We start from the raw sequence: 21,003 nt of genomic DNA, 5'->3' as shown, positions 1-21,003 counted from the left end.
TGCAGGTTTAAACTGGTGTAAATGGTGAATTCTATGTAACTTGAAGTTTTTAAACCATGATTTGAGGACTTCAGTAACGCGGCCAGAGGTTAGGTGTCTATTACAGGAGTGAGTGGGGGATGTTCTATGGTTTGCAAGGTGCAGGAGATCACACTAGATGATCACGGAGGTCTCTTCAGACCTTAAAGTATGAGTCTATAAATTGAACCAATATTCATGGCAGGTCTCTAGCATATGCCCTGTGCTTTAATGCTTCTTAATTAAGAAGGCTTTACTGAAGGTTAATTAATTAATCTTTTAATAGTAATTCAAAAATTCTCTTTAAGTTCTAAGGAATAGTAAATGCAGTAGAAACAATACCTTAGATAAACTGTTTGGTATAACTGTGGGCAGGGGGGTTGAATTAGCAGTAATGCAGGACTTTAAACTCATTACTGCATCATGCCTTGAAGGGGTAAACTCTGGACAGCCTTTGATGTTTAATTTTACAGAATAGTGATGTTTCCCGGTTTTGTATATCACCATCTTTGCATCTGCTTATGCTTATAAGCATATCTTTTATCTTCATTGACCAGCCTTCAGTCTAGTTGTCAATCCAATGCATCTGGCTTGTATTTTGGCCTCAGTCTTGAATTTGGCAACAGGCATTAAGTACATTGGAGCTACGTTATTTAACTCTGTTTAATACTTTAACTGAAAGTCATCCTCTAACTGAAACTGCAGCCAATTGTTCACATAAACTAAAGCACCTCTCAAAGCCATTTCCACACAGGCAAATTAATGTTTGGATGCCACGTCAGCTGGAGTAGGTTTTTAAAGTTACTCACCGTGGTCGTAACAGGCAGAAGAGTTTTTGAGTGGGATGTTTGTTCTGCTCTTTTTGCATGTTAATACCCAGTGTGCTTTTGGCTGTTTCATGGCACTGCTATTGTCTGTGGGTCTGACTGTCAAAAAAGGGAGACATGTAATTGCATAGGGAAAAAGTGAAACTGTGTGCCAAATGCAGGCATGGCCGGTGTGACTGCATGCAAACTTGTAGTCACACTCGATGAGCAATTGTATAAATCATGCATTAATCATTAACTCCAAGTGCAAATTAGACACAGTGACACAAACATTTTTTACACATGCAGTTGTGCATCTAACTAGTAATCAGGCCTTGTATTTACCTGTGCTGCAATAGTTTCAAAACCACTTTGCCTTCAGTTTTTATAAAAGAAGGCTCCATTTCTCCTCACAATAGGACAGCTCTCCCATGATACTGTGCACGCTTATTGAGCTGGCTGTGAGAGCCGTTATTTCAGCTAGCAGCAGACCCTTCCCCTGCCCTCCCCAGGCCTCCATCACATAGGTACGTGCTGCCCGGGATCATCTCTCATCTTGGACCTGGGCTGTTCCCTCCCTTCCATCTCCCCAGTTATTGTCAGGAAAATACCCCCCACTTTCAGTTCTTCACATTTAGGTGGGCAGCGGTATTATGCTGTTTGCACAGCAACAGGAATATGAAGAAACCACACGGGCACAGCTGAATTCCAAATAACTGTGTTTACTCACTGTACACAAATATACCAAGCCTGGCTCTGTATAATATATCCTGCTGCTCGGGATGATTTCTAGCTGATTCTAAAACATAGAACATGGAGGGCATTGCTATAGGGCTCAGAAACAATGTCAAGGGATACTACCCTATTCCTATACACAACAAGGGGGAGACCCCTAAAAACTAAATTGAAAAATCTTTGGCCAAAGGAGGACATGAGGCTGCAACACCTATCGCAATGGTAAAATCAGCAGTGCAATCTCTAAACCCACAGCACTGCCCCAGAGTCCTGCTCCTTCCTAGCTGACCAGGGAGATGGGTGGGGCACATGTGGTAGAGAGAGGACAGATGGCTCTCTTTCTCTCTCTCTGCTTCCCTCATATATATCTTGGTCAATGAATGCACACTTCGGGGACAGCAGCACGTAGAGCTGCTCTCATGGTATAACCGAAGTTATAATCGCTTTGATTAAAAAAAAATCCCCAAATTGTTCCAATGCAGGAGAAATCAATGGGTTTTTAGGGCAAATGTAGCATTGCAGGTCCTGAGTGATGGGAACCTCTTCTCAGCCTCGGTACTGACTTCAGCCTGCTTCTTCCTTTCGGGATGACTGTAATTCACTGTGGGCAGGTATATATAGTACCTGATGCATGCGGATATGCCATTTATTTGCAGAGCAGCTGGCACAAGTCCCCTTGTTAAAATACATGGCTGCAGTAAAATGGTGTCGCTCCATCGACTTTAAGGATCTGGCCTATGCTTGGCAGTGTCATAGAATCATAGAATATCAGGGTCGTAAGGGACCTCAGGAGGTCATCTAGTCCAACCCCCTGCTCAAAGCAGGACCAATCCCCAACTAAATCATCCCAGCCAGGGCTTTGATAAGCCTGATCTTAAAAACCTCTAAGGAAGGAAGATTCCACCACCTCCCTAAGTAACCCATTCCAGTGCTTCACCACCCTCCTAGTGACAAAGTTTTTCCTCATATCCAACCTAAACCTCCCCCACTGCAACTTGAGACCATTACTCCTTGTTCTGTCATCTGCCACCACTGAGAACAGTCTAGATCCATCCTCTTTGGAACCCCCTTTCAGGTAGTTGAAAGCAGCTATCAAATCCCCCCTCATTCTCCTCTTCTGCAGACTAAACAATCCCAGTTCCCTCAGCCTCTCTTCATAAGTCATGTGCTCCAGACCCCTAATAATTTCTGTGGCCCTCCACTGGACTCTTTCCAGTTTTGCCACATCCCTCTTGTAGGGTCGAAAGGGCTCAGCACGTGTGAGAAGGTGTCAGGCAAAGTGGCTATGTTCCAAGTGCAGAGCTCTGTGCAACGGGGGGCAAAAAGCTGAATTTCGAAATGCTCGTCTGCTCTGAGACAGAAGCGGTGGGACTCTACTTCTCAGAATGCACGCGTGTTTCTTACCACCTGTTTCTAATACAGGGAGCTGTTCTGTGACTCCTCAAAGGTTTTGGCGGGCAGTTATAGTAATGCCGTTCTTAGTCCCACGATCCTTGTATGGAAGTTGTTTTCCTATCTCTCCAAATCCCTTGTTTATTATGTGTCACAGTGTCTGCAGATTGTTAAGGTACTTGGTACAGTACATAATCCTTCGTATGAAAGAACAGGCTTCATAACTAACCATTCTGTTTTATTTCCACCTGCTCTCAACGTCAGGCCCGTTCCAGAGTGCCCTCAGGAGAACTTAACGCATGGAACTGGAAAAAGTGAGTTAGGTTTCATGCTGGAATCATAGGGTTAGAAGGGACCGCGAGGGACTAACCCCCTGCCAAGATGCAGGATTTGTTGTGTCTAAACCATCCAAGACAGATGGCTACCCAGCTGCCTTTTGAAAACCTCCTGTGAAGAAGATTCCACAACCTCCCGAGGCGTCTGTTCCATTGTCCTACTGTTCTTACAGCTAGGAAGTTATTCCTGTGATTTAATCTAAATCTGCTCTGCTGTAGTTTGGACGCACTGCCTCTTCTCCTGCCCTCTGTGGCAAAAGAGAACAACTTTTCTCCATCTTTTTTTATGGCAGCCTTTCAAGGATCTGAAGACCGCTATCATATCCTCCCTTAATCTCCTCTTTTCCAAACTAAACCTACCCAGTTCCTCTAGCCTTTGCTCACATGGCTGGCATTCCATCCCTTTGATCATCTTTGTCGCTCGCCTCTGGATCCTTTCCAGTTTCTCTACATCTAGATGGGTGAAAGACTAGAGAATCAGGAATACAAGACTGGGCCAGTGGACTCTCAGTGTTTTCATCAAAGTTATGACGTCTGCAGCTCTGCCCACCTGCTGCATCCCTTATTGCTAATGAAACTCACTGCTTCCTGGAGCCTACTGCCTAGCCCAAATGCTACCGCGCTTTCATCCTTCAAGTCTCACTTTTATAAATGTATTTCTTCTGTGAGGTCTACAAATAAACCTCAGTCCTCCCATATTACGAGCACTGCAGTTGACCTCAGTGCAGCCCTTACGTTGTATTCTTTCCTAGGGAAGGGTACTGGCCAAGATCTTGAGCTGACACAGGAATGTTCAGCAGAGATCATGAGTGTGTGCATGCAAAAGTGGTGATTTTGGCAATTGACGCCCACTGCCCTCAGCCCAGAGGGGCCATTCCAGCAGCCAGAACTCACCGGGGTGCAAGGGAGTCCCAATCATTCCTCCTTTTTCCCTTGTCATGTCCCACAGAAGAGAGTGTCTTGAAGACCAGCTGCGGTCACTTTTTCCCCATCCCATAAGAATTACTGCAATTTAAATAACTAAACAAATCTTATTCTGCATCAGGATAAAGCTGAGACCTTTGGAAATTTTTCAGTGAAAAACTGGAGAGGCAAAGAGACACTCTCCCCAAAATAGCCAATAGCATGTGGCTTGTACACTCTCCTAGATATGGGAGACCCAGGTTCAAGCCCCTGGTAAGAATCAGGCAGGGGTGTATTTCTCCTATCTCCTTCCTGCCACTGCTCCCTGACAATTCATCCTGGACCCGAGAAACCTCCTCTGTCAAAGTTTCATCACAACCAGTAAATTCCCATGAAAAGTTTCATTTTTCACGAATGGCATTTTCCATCAAAAAACCTTGTTGTTAAATTCCCAATGAGCTCCACTCTACACCACCTGAATAGCTCTTCTAGAAGAGGAATCCTTTAGAGGCTGGGTGAGGCAGGTTCACTCTGGTGGAACAGCAAGAAGCTCCCCTCACAGAGGGCAGGTTCCTGGCCATTTTCTTCTGTTTGTTGGCAAAGGGACAGGTAAATCTATGGCACTGTATAAATAACAATCAATTGGTGACGGAAGCTCTCTGCAGACCACTAAAACAAAATGGTCAGTTTCTACTTGTGTTTATACCTATGTCAAACCAGAGTGACTCTATAACTTCAGTACAGGCATTCTGGATTTACACCAGTGTAACTGAGGTGAATGCACCCACTGTCTTGTCCTTGGATTAGCATAACTTTTAGTTTTAAAACTTTAGTGCTATTAAAGGTAAATTACTTACCACTCTTACATGCAGCACTGGGAAACTAAACCTGTTTTAGAAAAGTTTTCTATTCCTAGAGTGGATGCAGTTATACTGGTATAAAGCTATCTTTATACTGGTATAGTTTCCCATATGGGAAGAGCTATATAAAGCACCATTATATATATAACATGTCCAAACTAAAGGGGTTGCACACTTGGACTAGTCTGCTGCAGGTGAAGTGGTACAACTTCTTTGTGTATGCAAACCAGGGAGCTTGATTCTCTACTGTCTTGCATCTTATGTGGTCATGTAGACTCCAGCACAGCGATTAAGCACCTGTTTAACTTTAAGCACATGCTTAAGTCTCATTGAATTCAGTGAGACTTATGTAAATGCTCAATTGCTGTGCTGAATAGGGATGGAGCCCTGAACTGGGGCATTCCACCTGTATGCAGCGAGTGCAGAATGGGGGTAAAATGCTATCACTGATACAAACAAAGAGAGAATTCTGATATGTTAGCATTTTGCACTCTCTCTTGCAGGTGTAAGCCATTCTGCAAGATGCAGGACAGTGAGAATCAGGCTCAGTGATTTGAATTCTTCCTTTTGATAATGAAACTTTTGTTAAGCGGAGAATTAAACATGCGAGATGTCAGCTCCTCAAAGCAACCGCATCAACAAAGGCAGCTGATCTTGGTTGCCATGTGCTGCATTAGCCAAGAATGACTAATCCTAGCCCCTCTGCGCTGCAGCCGTCCTTATAGCTGGATCTAAATTAAATAAGCTCATGCTTTCGTTGCATTACATAACCACTTGGTTTGCTGTGTTGTGGCAGTTCTTCCACAATATTTTTATACTGATTTTAATGCATTTGATTTCTCTTTTCTGAGATGTCGGCTGTAGGGAATAAAAGAACAAGGAAATGTTGTGGGAGATCAATTTAGTTCTTAATCTTTTCCACTTTTTTGCAAATGGTCGGTAAGGGGAAAACCTAAATTAATCTACTGGCTCCTCTGCACAGAGGAAAGAAAACCCTGTAGTTGGCTTTAATCTTCTTCTGGATAATTTAAAACAGCTATTTAATTGTCTTTCCCCCACCCCTCCCTGAAAGGATTTTACTATGGTCTCTATACAGCATCTGCTTGAGCCAAACAGATGGCACTTTCACTTACTGACATTTAGAAATATTTCTCTGTTTCCTCTGCCCTGGGCATGTTCTGATGCCTATCAAAGGGGTAACATTCCTGACATGCACCAGGTTTGATCTGTACAGATATGATATGGTGCTGGATTCACTTCCATCCGGCAGTCACGATGATGGAGAACGCTGGTGTTATGTCTGGCAGGGAAAAGCTTTTTGGGATCTTTGATATTTAATTGCCCTTTAATTTTTACATTTTACATTTGCATCCCAGTACTGCCATCTTTCCACTTCTTCCTGTTAAACATCACTCTAGCATTGCTTTGAACAGCATATTGAAATCTTTCATGTTCTGTTTCTTTTCTGGGTCAGGAAGAAGGGGCTGCCCATTCTCCATGTTCAGCTCGAGAGGCTTCTAACTTTCATCCGTTTCTCCACACAGCAGGGTCTATCCCAGCAGAGAACATAGACGTCTTGGGCTCTGCAGTGGATGAGAAAGGGGCCTTTTGAACCTCAAGTGTTTGTGGCAGTTTTCATATAATTTTACTGCCTTAGTGAAGCCATGGAGTCAGTCACGGCAGGGGTACCCGGGGGCGGTGATTATTCAGATGATATTGGTGATGGGCTACAGTTTCTGCATCTGGAAGCATTTTGTTAAGCAACCTTCCCGAGTGTCTTGAATGCCCAGTGTTGCATGAGTAGGTGTCACACTTAATCCCCTTCCCTGCCCTCTAAAGGAATGCTGCTGCCTGGCAGCTTACTGCTATCCATCCAGTATGATGACTTCACAATAACGTGCTGTCGTCTGTGTGTCCTTTGACGCTTCCCCCTTGCCAAGGGCATAATCCACCTCCCATTGAACTCCATGGGAGTCTTTCCATTGATTTCAGCAGGAGGCGGACCAGATGATGGCTCCCCATGCCTCTGTTTTCATTGATGTTTCTCATAGCTTCCTAGTGGTCTGCTAGTGCTCACAATGTGCTAGGCCCCATTCAAATACAAAAGAAGACACAGTCCCTGCCCCAAGGAGCTTTCACTTCTTGCTCTGGCCAAACTCTCATTGAGTTTTCCTTGTACTTAGGCATCTGGAAAGATGTTCATCTGGGGGCAAAATTTAACACTACATTCTAGGACATTAAACATCAAAGATTCTGTATGCTTTTGGGTGTCTTTGATATTTTTCTTGTGTGGAATGTAATTTTTACATTTGTATCCTAGTACCCTTTGAGACCCATCAGGCAACTTGCTGAAGTCAGTGTCTACAGTGTGGGATTAGGCTTGGTCTGCACTAGTAGCCCAAAAAGTTACCATTTTCTAGACTTTAAATAATAGTATGAGAATATGGATAGTGTAAGGGAGACATTTTTCCAAAGCCCCCCCCCCCGCCCTTTCGTGTGGCCACATCTGCATGTGGCATCCCTTTGTGTGCATAAAACTTCTTCTTATGGCCTGTTTGCATGCACAGTTGCAGGTTTATTGCATGGGAAGTGCACATTTTACAGCTGCGTTTTCAGAGGATACGTTGACCATTGAATCCGGATTGTAAGGTTTTCATCGATTCAAACACAATGATTTTTTTTTAAAAAGTCAAATAATATCAGGGTTTTAAAAATAAAAATAACCAATGGGTCAGATTTCTGAGAGCCTCTGGGCTTGATTCTTCTCTGCCCTGCTCTTTGTATCACCACTTATGCCCTCCAAAGTGAGTGTAAAACTCGGTCTGATCTGGTACGATTTTTCTGTCCACTTTGTAAATGGCAACACAAAGTGCAAGGCAGTGGAGAATCCATCCCTGTTTGTGAAGCTGCACATGCATAATTTACATATTCAAATAGCCAGTTAGGCATGTAACTGGTCATTTACATGTGCAATTACACATGCAGTTTTACATGACCATGTGAAAAATCCAGCCCAGGTGTGAATTATCATTTATCTTAGAACTTCATACAGACTGAAAAGGAACCCTTCTAGATCCATTTTTTCTGTGTGTGGCTCTCTTTTCTTCAGGTTCCCATACCACCCTCACCACCTTAAAACTAATGGAGGGAGACAGGCACATAAAAAGGTGGATTTATTAGAACTCCTCACACGTGCTCTGCTGAACCTCATAAAATTGGACAGAGGCAAAAGGAGCTCCCCCATAGCCCCTTTATTTCAACACACAATTTCCAATCGATTGTGTTAATATTTTTGAAGGCATATGTAGAAACTAAATCCAGGCTTACCTTGCAGGGAGGAAAGAGTTAACAGTTCACTTCCCTACACTGTCTTAAGCCACTTCTGCGGCATTGTGTTCAGTACATAGAGTCTTGCAAATAAAGTCCATTGATTTTCATTCATTCAATGGAGCACAAGTCAACACAAGTTTATTTTTTCACAGCTGATGGCGACTTAGTGAGGTAAGTGAATTACATGCCACTTTCTCTTTACTCCGGGAATACTCCATGTCCTACTTCAAGAAGCTAATCTCTTGTGTTCTGTGCTGGCTGGTTCCTAGCTGCAGCTCTCCTTTACCATGCTTGCCATCCACTTTTCTCAGAGTCTGAAATAGACACTTTTCCATTGCCTTCATTGTTTGACAGATCCAGAAGTAAGGTTCTGGCTTGCAGTTAGCTGAAAGCTCTCTGCAGCTCAACAAATCCAACAGCGCTCCAAAACATTTATTCATGTAGCTTTAAGAGTAGCATGAAAATCACAGTGATGGTGAAGGCAGTTCATATTTGATCGTTAAAGTAATAGTCTCCATATATAACAGATGCATTTGGTAAATTTTGTGTTGCCAGAATTTTAACAAGGTGCTATCCTCAAACATTTTCCACCTCCATGGTGGGTGGTGTGACATCTGCTGCCCAAAATCCTCTGCTTCCTTCCAACCAAAATATTCTTCAGTTAGATACTCATCCTTTTTACACTTCATTCTTAACCAGTTTCTGCCCTCACCACTGTGCATGGAGCCATCCTAAAGGGTTGGGAAAGTTAGAAAGATGATTCTTTGGGATATATAGTGATGTGACGGGTATAAAAGCTAGGGATTACTGCTCTATCTTGTATCACTCTGAAAGGGAGACATTTGGTGGTGGAGCGTACTAAGATTGAATTGATCATACAATAATCCTCTGCAAGTTGCATAAATACTCTAGGCCTGCTTCTTTTCTCTTGCTGATAGTTCACCAGTGTAATTCCATTAATTTCAGTGCTGATAAAGTGAGCAAAGCTGGTTGGGGAGGAAAAGTTTCCCCTGGGGAAAAAAAAAAGATTTGATTTAACGATTGTCAAGTTTCTTTGAATTTTTGTTTCCAGTTTTCTGAACCTGAAGCTTTTTTGTTTCATTGAAAAATGTCAGGTTTGGGGTTTTCCAGGGAAAACTCTGGAAATTTTCACGAGATTTCTCATTTCCTAGCCAGGCTATTTTCTGTCAAGTGTTTGGATGGAAATGTTTCAAGCCGATCTTGGTGTAAAACATAGTGTTGAACATAAAACCAGTGGGACACATGCTCAGCGGGTGTAAATCAAAGCTCCGTGGCGCTTGTAGGGCTACAGGGAGGATTTGTCTCATTGACTTCAGTGATGTTCCTCATAATTTACATGGTTGTAGCTGACAAGAGACACAGGCCCTATGCTGTTGAATAATTGTTATAAGAGAAAAACCATTTCCACTGGAAGCATCATTGCCTGCATTCTCCCCACTTTCAGCCAGTGGATTTACATTTCTCCGCGACTGCATCTTCTGCAGTAAATTTCTTTCATAAAGAGCTTCCAGCTGTCACATTGCCAAGTCCATTTCTATAAGTATACAAAATCGAAGAACGGGCATCCTAGACCAGACTGGGAGGGATCTGCAGCGTTTTCTGTCCTCTCTCTACAATACCCTCCTGTGCACTCCACTTACGATTACTCCCCTTGGATAACACAGGCTGAATCTAGGGCCACTGCTGTTCGGGCCAGCACATAATCTAGTGGGAAATGATTCTACCTTGCTTTAGAAGATTTTTCTCCTCCTACAGGCCGCCCTTTGAGTCTAACTATCACTTTGAAATGAATGCTGTGGCTTACTGTATGCTGATCACAACTCACTAAACCTTCAAAGCAATTTGTGGGGGCTTTCTCTGGCATGGATTCTGGACATATGTGGACTCAATTCTTCCCAAGCCTTGCACCTTGTGTAGTCATTTACACCATTCAATGACACTGAAAGGCAACCCATTCAAAAGTCATAAAAGGAAATGCTTTTCTATGCAACATAATCCACATTTTCTGCCACAAGGTGTAATAGAGACCAGGAAGGTTAAAAAAAAAAGAAGATTGGCAATTTCAGGCTAATCAGTCAGTTAATTAGATGGGATAAGAGTAATTAGGTTGGATAATAAATATACATGATTGAGGGCATAAACCAATGAATCTTTGACTGAGATCAGGAAGAAGCTTCCCTTATGAGCAAGTTACTCCAGGATTGTCCACTCTGGGATATCTTGCACCTTTCTGACAGCACCTGTGCCAGAGAGGGGTTAGAGGACTGAATACACCACTAGTCTATCCCAGTCGGGCAATTCCTATTCCAAGATAGAATTTCACTCTTTTGCATTTTTGAGAATATTGTGCAAGGTTAGAAGGTTGCCATTTCAGTCATTTTCTCTAGGCAAGTTATGTTTTCAAATTCTCTGTCTATTCTTTAGGAAGAGCCATCCACTGGATGCGTTGCTTAGACAGTTGGAGAGCCGGGAATTCTGCTTTTCTGCTGCAGTGTGTTTTATGACTTCATCTTCTCAAGCCATATGCCTGGTTATGACATCAGTTGCGTCCTGACTGATGTGACTGATCTGTGGGGCAGGAAGGATGGTCTAGTGCAGCAATATTCAGACTCAGGCTCTCGAGCCGCGAGTGGCTCTTTACTGTGTCTTCTGCAGCTCTTTGCAGCACATGACATAAAAACAGTACTGGTACTATAGTAAATGAAACAATTAATTCACACGACTGTCTCTCTTTTGGGTAATGTTGATCACTAATTTTGTTCCTGAATCAGTGTGGTCTGAATATCATTGGTCTAGTGGTTAGGACAGTCATTTAGGACTTGGGAGAGCTGGGTTCAAGTATCTGCTCTGCCATAGACTTCTTGTGTGACCTTGGTAAAGTCACTTAACCTCTATGTGCCTCATTTCCCCACGTATAAAATGAAGGGAAGAGAGATTATCCCCTCCACATTTGTGTTGTCAGGTTACATACATTAAACACTGTGATGCGGTCAGACACTATGGTTATGTGGGCCATATAAGTGCTATCACCCCTTTGGCACAAGCAGCCAATATTTTGGCCTTGCAAGATTGTTTCCATTATGAAGAGACGTGGATGATATGAGTCAGGTATAGTCTTTGATACAATGCTATTTATTTACAGAGAATGTATAAAAAGTCTTGTTTCCCTGAACATAGTATGAGTCAAATAGAAGGAGGCAGTTTCTTTGCTCTCAGCTTCCAAGTCTGTCCCCCATGGAGGTCTCAGTTCTCTCTGAGGTCCTCATTCACAGTTGCTTCTCTTGCTGTTTGCTCACTTTTCTTCCTTGGCCCCAACATTTGCAATTGGGGAACATATCAGCCCACATGGCTCAGCTTCTGATCAGGCCATGTATGGTGGCCCATTGACTTGGGCAGGGGCTTCTACCATTTCCAGCTATCTCACTCCCTAAAGAGGCTTAATTGCTCATACCATTTAGGCTGAAAGAAAGGTACTTTGCCTGCTTAACTGCTTTAAACAGGTCTATGATTGATCTATAGGTCAAAGACCTGCTTGATGGCAGCCGTTAACCTCTCCCAGCATAACAGGACTTTAGTGTCTACTTAGCACAATGGGACTTGGTCCTTGATTGGGATTCCAAGGTGCTACTATAATATAAAGAAGAATACAGACGTATGATGCTGAATAAATAACTAAATGAAGTCTCATCTCATATCAGATATATCCTTTCAGGGAAAATATCCTGCCCATGCTAAGTATGAATTTAATCAGTCTATAACTACATTAATATGAGTGTGTGATGCCAACAATACTAATAGGATTTTGTTTTGTCTGCTGCTTTAAGAGTTTTGGGAAACTGTTTTATGAAATGCAACTCATGTTGACTCTGAAAGAGCATAATTTAGTGCTAATGTTCCTTTAATGATTCTTCCTGGAGGTATCATTTCACCGTCCAAAGATAGTTTGACCATTATCATTTACTCATTTCATTCTGAGGAGAAAAGCTGATTGGAAAAGTCTCACCCCGGGTTTCATTTTATAGCCACTCCATCCTGTTCCTGTGATACCATTTATCACAGATGTTTGTCCTGACACTGAAAATTCTGAAACTGAGTTACCCTTTGAGACCTGGCATTGATCTTTTGTGATGTGCATGGAATAAGATAAGGCCCTCTCTATCCTTAGAAAGAGAAATAAAGCTCAGCTGTCTCAAGGTGGAAGGAATGGGTGGTGTGTAATGCATACATTGCATGTATAGTCTGCAAGTAACAGATGACGGTAGAGTGAAATTCTGGCACGTGCATCCACCTTTTTGCACCACAGCAGGGCTGTGAAGCTGCCTTCACTAGAACAGATAAGGTTTTCCCAGCATGGAGAATTCCTGGCTAGCATGGAGGTACAATAGCTTGCTCTACACCACCACTTCCTGTGGTGGGGTGTAGGAGAGAAGACACATGCACGACAGGTACGTGATGCTTAGAAGCAAGGCAAAGATTTTATCACGGTTATTTTTAGTAAAGTCACAGACAGGTCACGGGCAATAACCAAAAATTCACAGAGCCCTTGACTTGTCCGTGACTTTACTAAAAATAATAGGGGCAGGGCTAGGTATGGGGAGAATGGAGTCCCATGGGGCAGGGGACTGACAGGCTAAGCCCTCCCTCCCATCATGGCAAGGGGCACAGCTGCAGCGGGGGGCACACAGTCCCTAATCTGGAGCGGGGCACAGCTGTGGGCGAGGGGTATGCGGCCCTGGCTGAAGCTGCTGCCAAGTCCTGGCCACAGCTGGGGCACTCGGCCCTGGGAAGCCATAAGGCAGGCATACAGCCCCCACTGCAGCCACTAGTGCGTGGCCCCAGCTGCAGCCCACGCCAAGCCTGGCATGCCAGGGAGCTGGGGAGTAGAAGCCGCAGGGCTCGGCCTGCAGGGTCCTGGTTCCAGCCAGGCCCAGTTGCAGAGCAAGGGCACATAGTCCTGCCTCCACCTCCTGAAGCCCTAGAAGTCACAGAGGTCTGGTAAAGTATGGGAATCTATGACCTCTGTGACTAAATTGTAACCTTACTCATAAGCAATCTTCTAGTAGCAAACAGTGCTGAGACTGCTCTGAATTATGCTGAGGGAAAAACAGGCCCCCCGCTGTCTCAGGCAAATGAGAGGGAAGAGAATCAGGGAAAAAGAAGAGAGAGCCACCCACACTAATAGATCATAGAATATCAAGGTTGGAAGGGACCTCAGGAGATCATCTAGTCCAACCCCCAATAGGACTAGTGTGTGTAAATAGGGTAGTTAATAAAGACTGACCCCTTTCAAAGGTGGTTTGTTTTTTGCACTGTTTATCCTCTTGGAGTTTATTTTATTGACAAAGACAGAAGCCATGCAACTTGACTGATATACCTGAGAGAGTGGGGAAATTCCACATAGTGGGGATAAAAAAAGGAAGCTTTTTCCCCTGACAGGCTGGGTCAAAACAAACCAGCAGCTTCTGAAAGCTGCTCAGGGATTTAGAGGTGGATTAATGGACTGAGCACAGTGAGATGGTCAGTAGGGCACTGACATGCATTATTATGGGAGAAAACCCCCAGTGATCACCCACCTTCAGCCAAAGGCTTGTGCTGACATACTGGCATGAGTGGGGAGACAGAGTGAGCACATCTCTACTCTGACCCCTAGTCCAGTATTTCCGGGGCTACCTGTAAGATCCCATGGCTCTCACTGCTGCTGTTTTTTTCAAATCAGCCTGACACAAATGGTTTCCTTTATTCACCCAAATGTGAAATCCCTCCTCTGCTCTCCCACTTTTCACCCCCACCCCAAACTTTTACTAGTCTGACATCCCAGATAAGCTACTACTTATCCTGGACTAGTGAAAGATTGAAGGACTGATATCTCAAGAACCATTAGGGCTAAAAACCAGAGGCCTTATTCCACTGGAGAGCATGGACACTCCTTTTCACGGAGATATAGCAATCATCCCATCATGCTAATTCACCAGATATCAGGGCCCTAAACCATGACAATGTAGATTAGATGAAAGGATTAATATTGGGGGGGGGGGTAGCTTTCCTACCCCCTCTCAAGCACCACGTTCCCCTGCCTTTGATAGGAATTGGGGAGGGGGGCTCAGCACCTCAGGATTGAGTCCCAAAATGGAGACTACAGGCCGAATTCCTCTCTTGCTTATTCTAGTGCAACCTCATTGATTTCCGAGGGGTTAAGTGGAAGCGTAAGGGAGTAGTATTTGGCCCTGAATGAATCCAGTCACAGCTCTTGTTCCAGCAAAAGCCACTCCTCCAGGTAGTTCTTCATCTAAACCTCAACCTCCAAGAGGGCACCAGAAAGCCTGAGGAAGGCTCAGTCCCCCTGCAACCACCCCATCTCTAAAGGATTTTTTGTGTCTTGTTCTAGGAAGATCAGCTTCCTGGTGCAGAAATACCCAGCCTTTTTTCCCCACCCCAACATTAATCAATGCCTCAGCTTTTATTTGACCTTTAACCACTCACCAAAGCTATTTGTTGCTTCATATACTCAGGGGACAAAAGCATTTTCCCTTACTTACCTAACATAGCCAATAAATTCATATGAATGCAGTTTGTTTGTTTTTTAAACTGCATCAATGGATTGCTCTTAGCAACATGGAATGACTCGGTACAGCTCTGTATAAATAGATATTTAGATTTAATATGTAAAACACAAGTTTTTTCCTGCTGTTTACAATACATCAACAGCTGTGTCTGGAATTCAGAGGAACATACATATTACAGCAGCTTCTAATTTACAATCAATTGCATGTATGCAGAAGTGATGGGACTTATGCATCTGATGACCCAACTCCCCAGCAATTGGGGTAAACAACTAAGCCCTGCTGTTTACATCCCACATTACTAGTGTTCACATGAGAGCCCTGCAATCAAAGCAGGAACAAAATCAGAGGTTTTAAAACTGTGGTTCATAGTTTATTAATAAACCTGCACATCCATCTCTGTTATCATTTAATGTGAACATGCAGGTGAAAAGTCACTGCTGAAAAATACTTTACAGAGATTATAAAAATAAGACTTGTAGCCTTGCTGTTAGTGCCATTTATATGCATGCTGCTTTAGATTAGTGTTTCTCAAATGCGGCCATTGTGGCCACATGGAGCTACCAGAGGCTTTTCTTGTGGCTGCAGCTTCCTGGGCAGAGATTGGGGGGAGGAGAGAGAAGCAGGGGCCCCTCCCCCAGGGCTGCCAGCAGGAGCTGGCCCACAAATGCCAGAGGAGCAGGCAGCTGGTGTGAGTTCCCCACCTTCCCAGGGGTGGTGGGGCTCAGGCTTCCAGCTTCAGCCCTGGGACGGCAGGTGCCAGCCACAGGGCTTCAGGCTTCATACCCCCTCCCACCCTCACAGCCAGGGGGCTTCAGGCTCCAGCCCTGGGCTTGCCCCCCATCGCCCCTGGCCCCCCACTGCCTCCCTACCCACCTCTCCATCCATGGCTTGCCAGGGCTGCCTAAGTCTGCTCTGAACAGCAATATTTATATATTTATCACTTTTCACTGCCTCCCAGCTAGCAAGTAAGTCTGTGTGAAAAGTGATACATACAAATATACATATCAGTTTTTAACAGTTAGCAAGTTTAAAAAAAAAAAAGCCAAAAAAGCAAAGGAAACAAATAGATAAGAATGTGCAAAGCACCTTAGTTGTGTTTCTATTCTGTTAAGTCCAGTAAAGAAGAGACAACTGTAGGTTATTTTTATCATCAAGTTTGCAAACAAAAAAAACCAAAACAAAAAACCAATCAACCAACCACTCTACATAAATAAATTACAATCATTTGGACATGGATATGTGTATTTAGTTAACTTTAGGAAAAACAAATAAGTATTTTAGGAAAAATGGTCAGAGCGGCCACACTCTAAGGCCCCAAAATGTCTTGTGAGAATCCCTGCTTTAGACAGATACAAAAACTGATTCCCACCTTGAAGAATCCTAGATCTTAGACCAATGTTTTCCAAATGTAGGTGCTGGAAATCATGCTCCTAATTCCCCACTGAGGCATCTAAATGAAAGGGCCAACTGCAGCTTCCATGAGATTTACTGGGACTCCAACACTGTGAAGAGTTGCCCTAACAGGGCAGGTGAGGATTCTTCTAAGAGTGCAAGGCTAGCATGACCCACTCTTCCCTCACCCCTCCCAGCCATAGGGTGCATCTCCCTGTTTGGCTGGGGATCTGGCTAGAGCACAGTGTATCTGGTGATCCCCACCCAGTGGAGTGCTCCTTAATGGAAGGTTCTGGTCACACTGGAATTCAGAGTAGCACATAAGTGGTTAGCACCAGCACCGGATAAGCAGAAAAGTGCCTTAGTGCAGCTCAGCCAGGCCTGCATGAGATGTTTTAAAGAGCTAGTGTTCTTGCAGTGTCTCATATAGAGTCAGCCAGCTATGACCTAGCAAAGCTAGCCAGTAAATTGAAGTACTTGAATTTCTCCCCTTGCCCTTCCCCACGGGAGATTTAAATGGGAAACAAAGTAAAATATGCTGATCACTGAGTATGCCGTCGCTGTAGGTTTTATCTCTAAGTATATAGCCCATTTTCATTTTATACAAGCTGTCAGGAAAATTAATCTGAGATGATGCTAAACAAATTCTTGTGCCCTGCAATTATCTGGAGCGATTTTACTCTTTGGCGCATACATGTGATGAGTTTGTCAGGTAGAACGCTAGGGGTTCTCAGCACCTCATTCTAGTTTCATTAACAGCTTTTGCATTTGACCTCCTATCTGCTCCCCCCTAGCTAAATCTGCACATCAGGGCTTTGTGGTATACAAGTAATTCCTTCTTCCAAGTAAGCCTGGAGGGTCTGATTCACCACTGCCTGTCATTTACACCAGCGCAAAGCACTAGAAGTCTGATGTGGTATTTTACACCCACTTTCTGTGGGCATAAGTCACAATATAGGTCTCTTAATAGTCCCCATGAATGCTTGTAATTAAAGCTGTACTTCCTCCTTTAAAATTTCTGTCCCAGCTGGGGAGGGTCCATGCTCACACTTCTCCTAACTCATTTAGTTGGATGTGCCAGCATTTTGCCCTTCAAAGTCAAGCTTTATAGAGCTTGGGCAATATTAGTAAGTAGTTTACAAAAGGAACTAGACAGCCATACAACATGGAGGCATTAAGTTATGGGGGGCATATTAACAGCCAGACTGTATGTGGGTAGTTACTTTATGGGGCTGTCAGTACCTGTTGTGTGGCTTTCAACTAAAGAAAGCCAGGACACCATGCTGGGCTATATCATGCTTCGTGAGTACTCCGTGATAAACAGCATGCCACTATAGCAAGGGAGATGGATGCAGAAGCTTCCCAGCCTGGGCCCAATCCTGTGAGGTTCTGGGTTATCTCAATTGCCACTGACTGAGCAGAGGGTTCTCAGTACCTTACAGTATCAGGTCCTCTTTACAGGTGCTTGCATTCACCCTCCCTCCTGCCTTTGCTTTCAGTCACCTGCTACACAGCCTGCTTCTCTTGTACTGTTATATTATCACCCTCAGCAAGCACAGCATTTCTGGAACAGTTTGAAATGCAATTGCTGGACTGTGCTATGCAAGACGAAGCTTTACTAAGCATTGCAAACAATGTAGGCTTCCCCATTTGACCAGTTAATCCTTTTTATTCCTCAGTGCCATGACTGCTGCAAATTAGCCCTGCTGAAGCTGGTCACAGTAATGGGTTATGTGGGAGGAACACATCTAAATCCATTACTAGTCCACAGAAGGAGTTTTTACATGGCCTTACCATATGCTTCTCTCTTCCCTGTGCTGTACTGTTCTCCAGCCCAGCCCACAGAGTCTGCCTTGGGCCCCTACTGGGCTGAATGAGAGAAAGGGGCTTTTTAGGATGTTGGCATCAGTACTTACTTGGATACTTGCCTCAGCATCAGTCACTGATCTTTGCCCATCAAAATACAGCCCTGAAATAAAGAGCCACGCAGCCCAACACACAGTGTCAGTAGTTTAAACGTAACCAGTTTCTTTAACCAAAACACATATTACTCTATAAAACCATTATTTGTGTTGCAGCAACACTTAGAAACCCCAGTCATGGACCAGGGCCCCATCATGCAAAGTGCTGTCCAAACACAGAACAAAGACAGTTCTTTTTCCAAAGAACTTACAGTCAAAATAATCAGAACAGCAACTCCACTCATTCCCTAAGATATGCAGATACCATTTCTGTCATTGATGCCGAGCATTCTTACAGTGCTTCTCAACCATAGATCTAAACATGCTTCACAAAGATGGTCAAACATTATTTCCATGGGGAACCTGAAGCTCAGCAAAGATAAATGAGTTGGCCTAGGTAACAGAGTCGATGTCAGAGCTGTCTTCGCTACAGAAGCTTCCACTGAGTATCAGCCTATGGATTAGAGCTGGGTCCCAGTGAGAAATACAGCCAAATTCACGCTGCAAAAGTTTCCTTCTATTCTGGATAGGACAGGGCTATCTACAGCCTCCCCAGAGGGTTACTGCAGATGGGTATGGCCACCAGTAGCCTCCCCTTCTCCTCAGGGTGGAAGGCAGGCCACTGCTGGCTCTTTTCAAGGGCCTTGACTGCTTCAGAGCTTGAGTGGGGTATTAGGCTGTTAGAAACCCCTCCCCTTCCACTCTAAGATAGAAAGGTAGAGCTCTGACAATCACTGAGATCTCTGTCCCAATCAGACACTCAAAGTGGACTTGGTGTCCTAGATTGCACTGTGCTGTGGAATTGAAGTTACCTGTGTAACAGTTGGCAAGTATCAGAAAAGCTTCCTGGTCTACTAGATGCTGTTTGAGGTCGTCTTGCAACAAAGGAGAACTCTCTTCCTATGTTATCTTAACAGCATGACCAATAGATACTTTCTTACAAGGCAATAAAAAAGCATTAGACAACTCTAGGGGCCATTATCCTAGCATTATGGAACTTAGGTCATCACCTAACAAGTCCTTGTTGGGTGCAGTACAAAGCACACAAATGTTTTTAACTCGTATAATATTACAAGCTTAGTGTCTCCAAGTTTAACAGAGGAACTTACCACTTAAGCCCAGTGTGAAAAATTCAAACACAAACAAACTATTTTAAGACAGCTGTTTCAACTGAAACACATAAAGCAACTTTGTTACCAGAATAGCTATATTTAGATAGTCATCCCCTAGCTTTAGCGCTGTCTAATCCCTCCAGCAGTCAGAGCAAGACTGAAAACAGGTGTGAAAACCCTTTTTTTTTATAGAGAGCTGCTTTCCCAGAATTTTCTGAATCCTAGTGCCTCTTTCCTCTTTCCTTCAGCCTACCCCAATCAGTTAGAAGTGCACTCTTTAAATGAAGCCTCTCGAAGGGGGGGAGGCAGCTCCTCTTAACAGGAAGGAAGTGTCTGTTACAGGAGTTCCTGTGAATAGACTTTTCAAGTAAGCCTGAAGTTACTGTGCTAACACCCCATCCTCTCTCACAAACAATATATAAAATGATATACATTAATAGTGCTTTTAAACATGCTTGTAGAGAAGTGTTCACAGAGGAGATTATTCATTTGTATAGGGAAATGGAACAAGTTTTTGGTTCACTCTCTAATCTGGTGACATTAATCCCTTCCAAGAGAAAAGTGGCCAGGAAGCCCTCAAGAAAAGAAATGGAAAAGGACGTGCTAGAAACATTATTCAGGGAATAGAGATATTTATTGAAGGGGTAGAGAGTTCAGCTGCATTCTTAAATTCCAGCTAGAGGTAGGCTTGGCAAATGACCTTGCCTCCCTCTCATTCCACGAGTGGCCCCTTCTCAGCTTCTCCATAATGCAGTAGAGAGGTGCAAGCCCACCACTCCATGCACACTCCCTGGAGAAGGTCCCTCTCACAGTGAGAATAAGCATGAGAAATTTCAGCCCAGTGAATGATTTTTTCCACCATTACATGTGCTTAAAAATAGGGGCTTTTTCAGCTACTACTTGTGCACTGAAGATGTGGTTACAATAGGAAGAGAAAGCCCATCTGTATCTAGATTATGTTAATTCAGAAGATTTTGATTTTTAATCAAGGCAGACTTCAGAGTCTTGCTAATTCGTGTTCAATCTAGCATCACCTTCTGTTGTAGCAAATGCCATATATTAATTACTGACTGGGAAGCAGTTGCTTGACCCTTACTTAATGTAGTTCATATTTCATTGTTCTTGTCCTAGAGGCTATCTCAGCTACCATTCTGTGATTCCTGAGCCTCAGGGCTTTCCCTATGCAGTAATCGGAAACTTTCTGTTACACTCTCTGGACTACTTAGGGCGGGGGAAAGTGATGAGTCAGCAAAGTACACTGCAAATTGAAATTAAGGAAAAAAGATTTAAAAAATTAATAATTTGTTAAAAGGAGAAGCAGGTAAATAAGGACTAAGGTGTGGAGGAAATGATAATTTCATGGCCACATGCTGGGTAATAACATGAGGACTCCATGCTTGTGAAACTAAATGGTCTCTTTATTAAATCAGCTGCAGTTTAGCATTCAAGCCATGTGCTCACAGACTGAGTTCCTGGTGCCTCCTCCTGATTCTTCCCTCCTGCAGCCTGTGCTCCTCCCTCCAAGCTGCATACAGATTGCTACAATGATAATGATCTGCCAGTACATGAAGGTGT

At 43.7% G+C, this 21,003-nt stretch overlaps 1 protein-coding gene across 1 annotated transcript in view; it reads left to right on the top strand.

The window, feature by feature from the left end:
- The window catches only part of NTSR1 (neurotensin receptor 1), a 103,756-nt gene that overhangs the window by 4,774 nt on the left and 77,979 nt on the right, over window positions 1-21,003 (top strand). The gene's annotated exons all lie outside the window — the stretch shown is intronic.

The sequence above is a fragment of the Lepidochelys kempii genome, chromosome 13 (genome assembly GCF_965140285.1).
Source record: "Lepidochelys kempii isolate rLepKem1 chromosome 13, rLepKem1.hap1, whole genome shotgun sequence".
NCBI classification, from domain to species: domain Eukaryota; kingdom Metazoa; phylum Chordata; order Testudines; family Cheloniidae; genus Lepidochelys; species Lepidochelys kempii.
The sequence above is the reverse complement of the archived record's forward strand: the minus strand, read 5'-3'. Positions and strand labels throughout refer to the sequence as shown.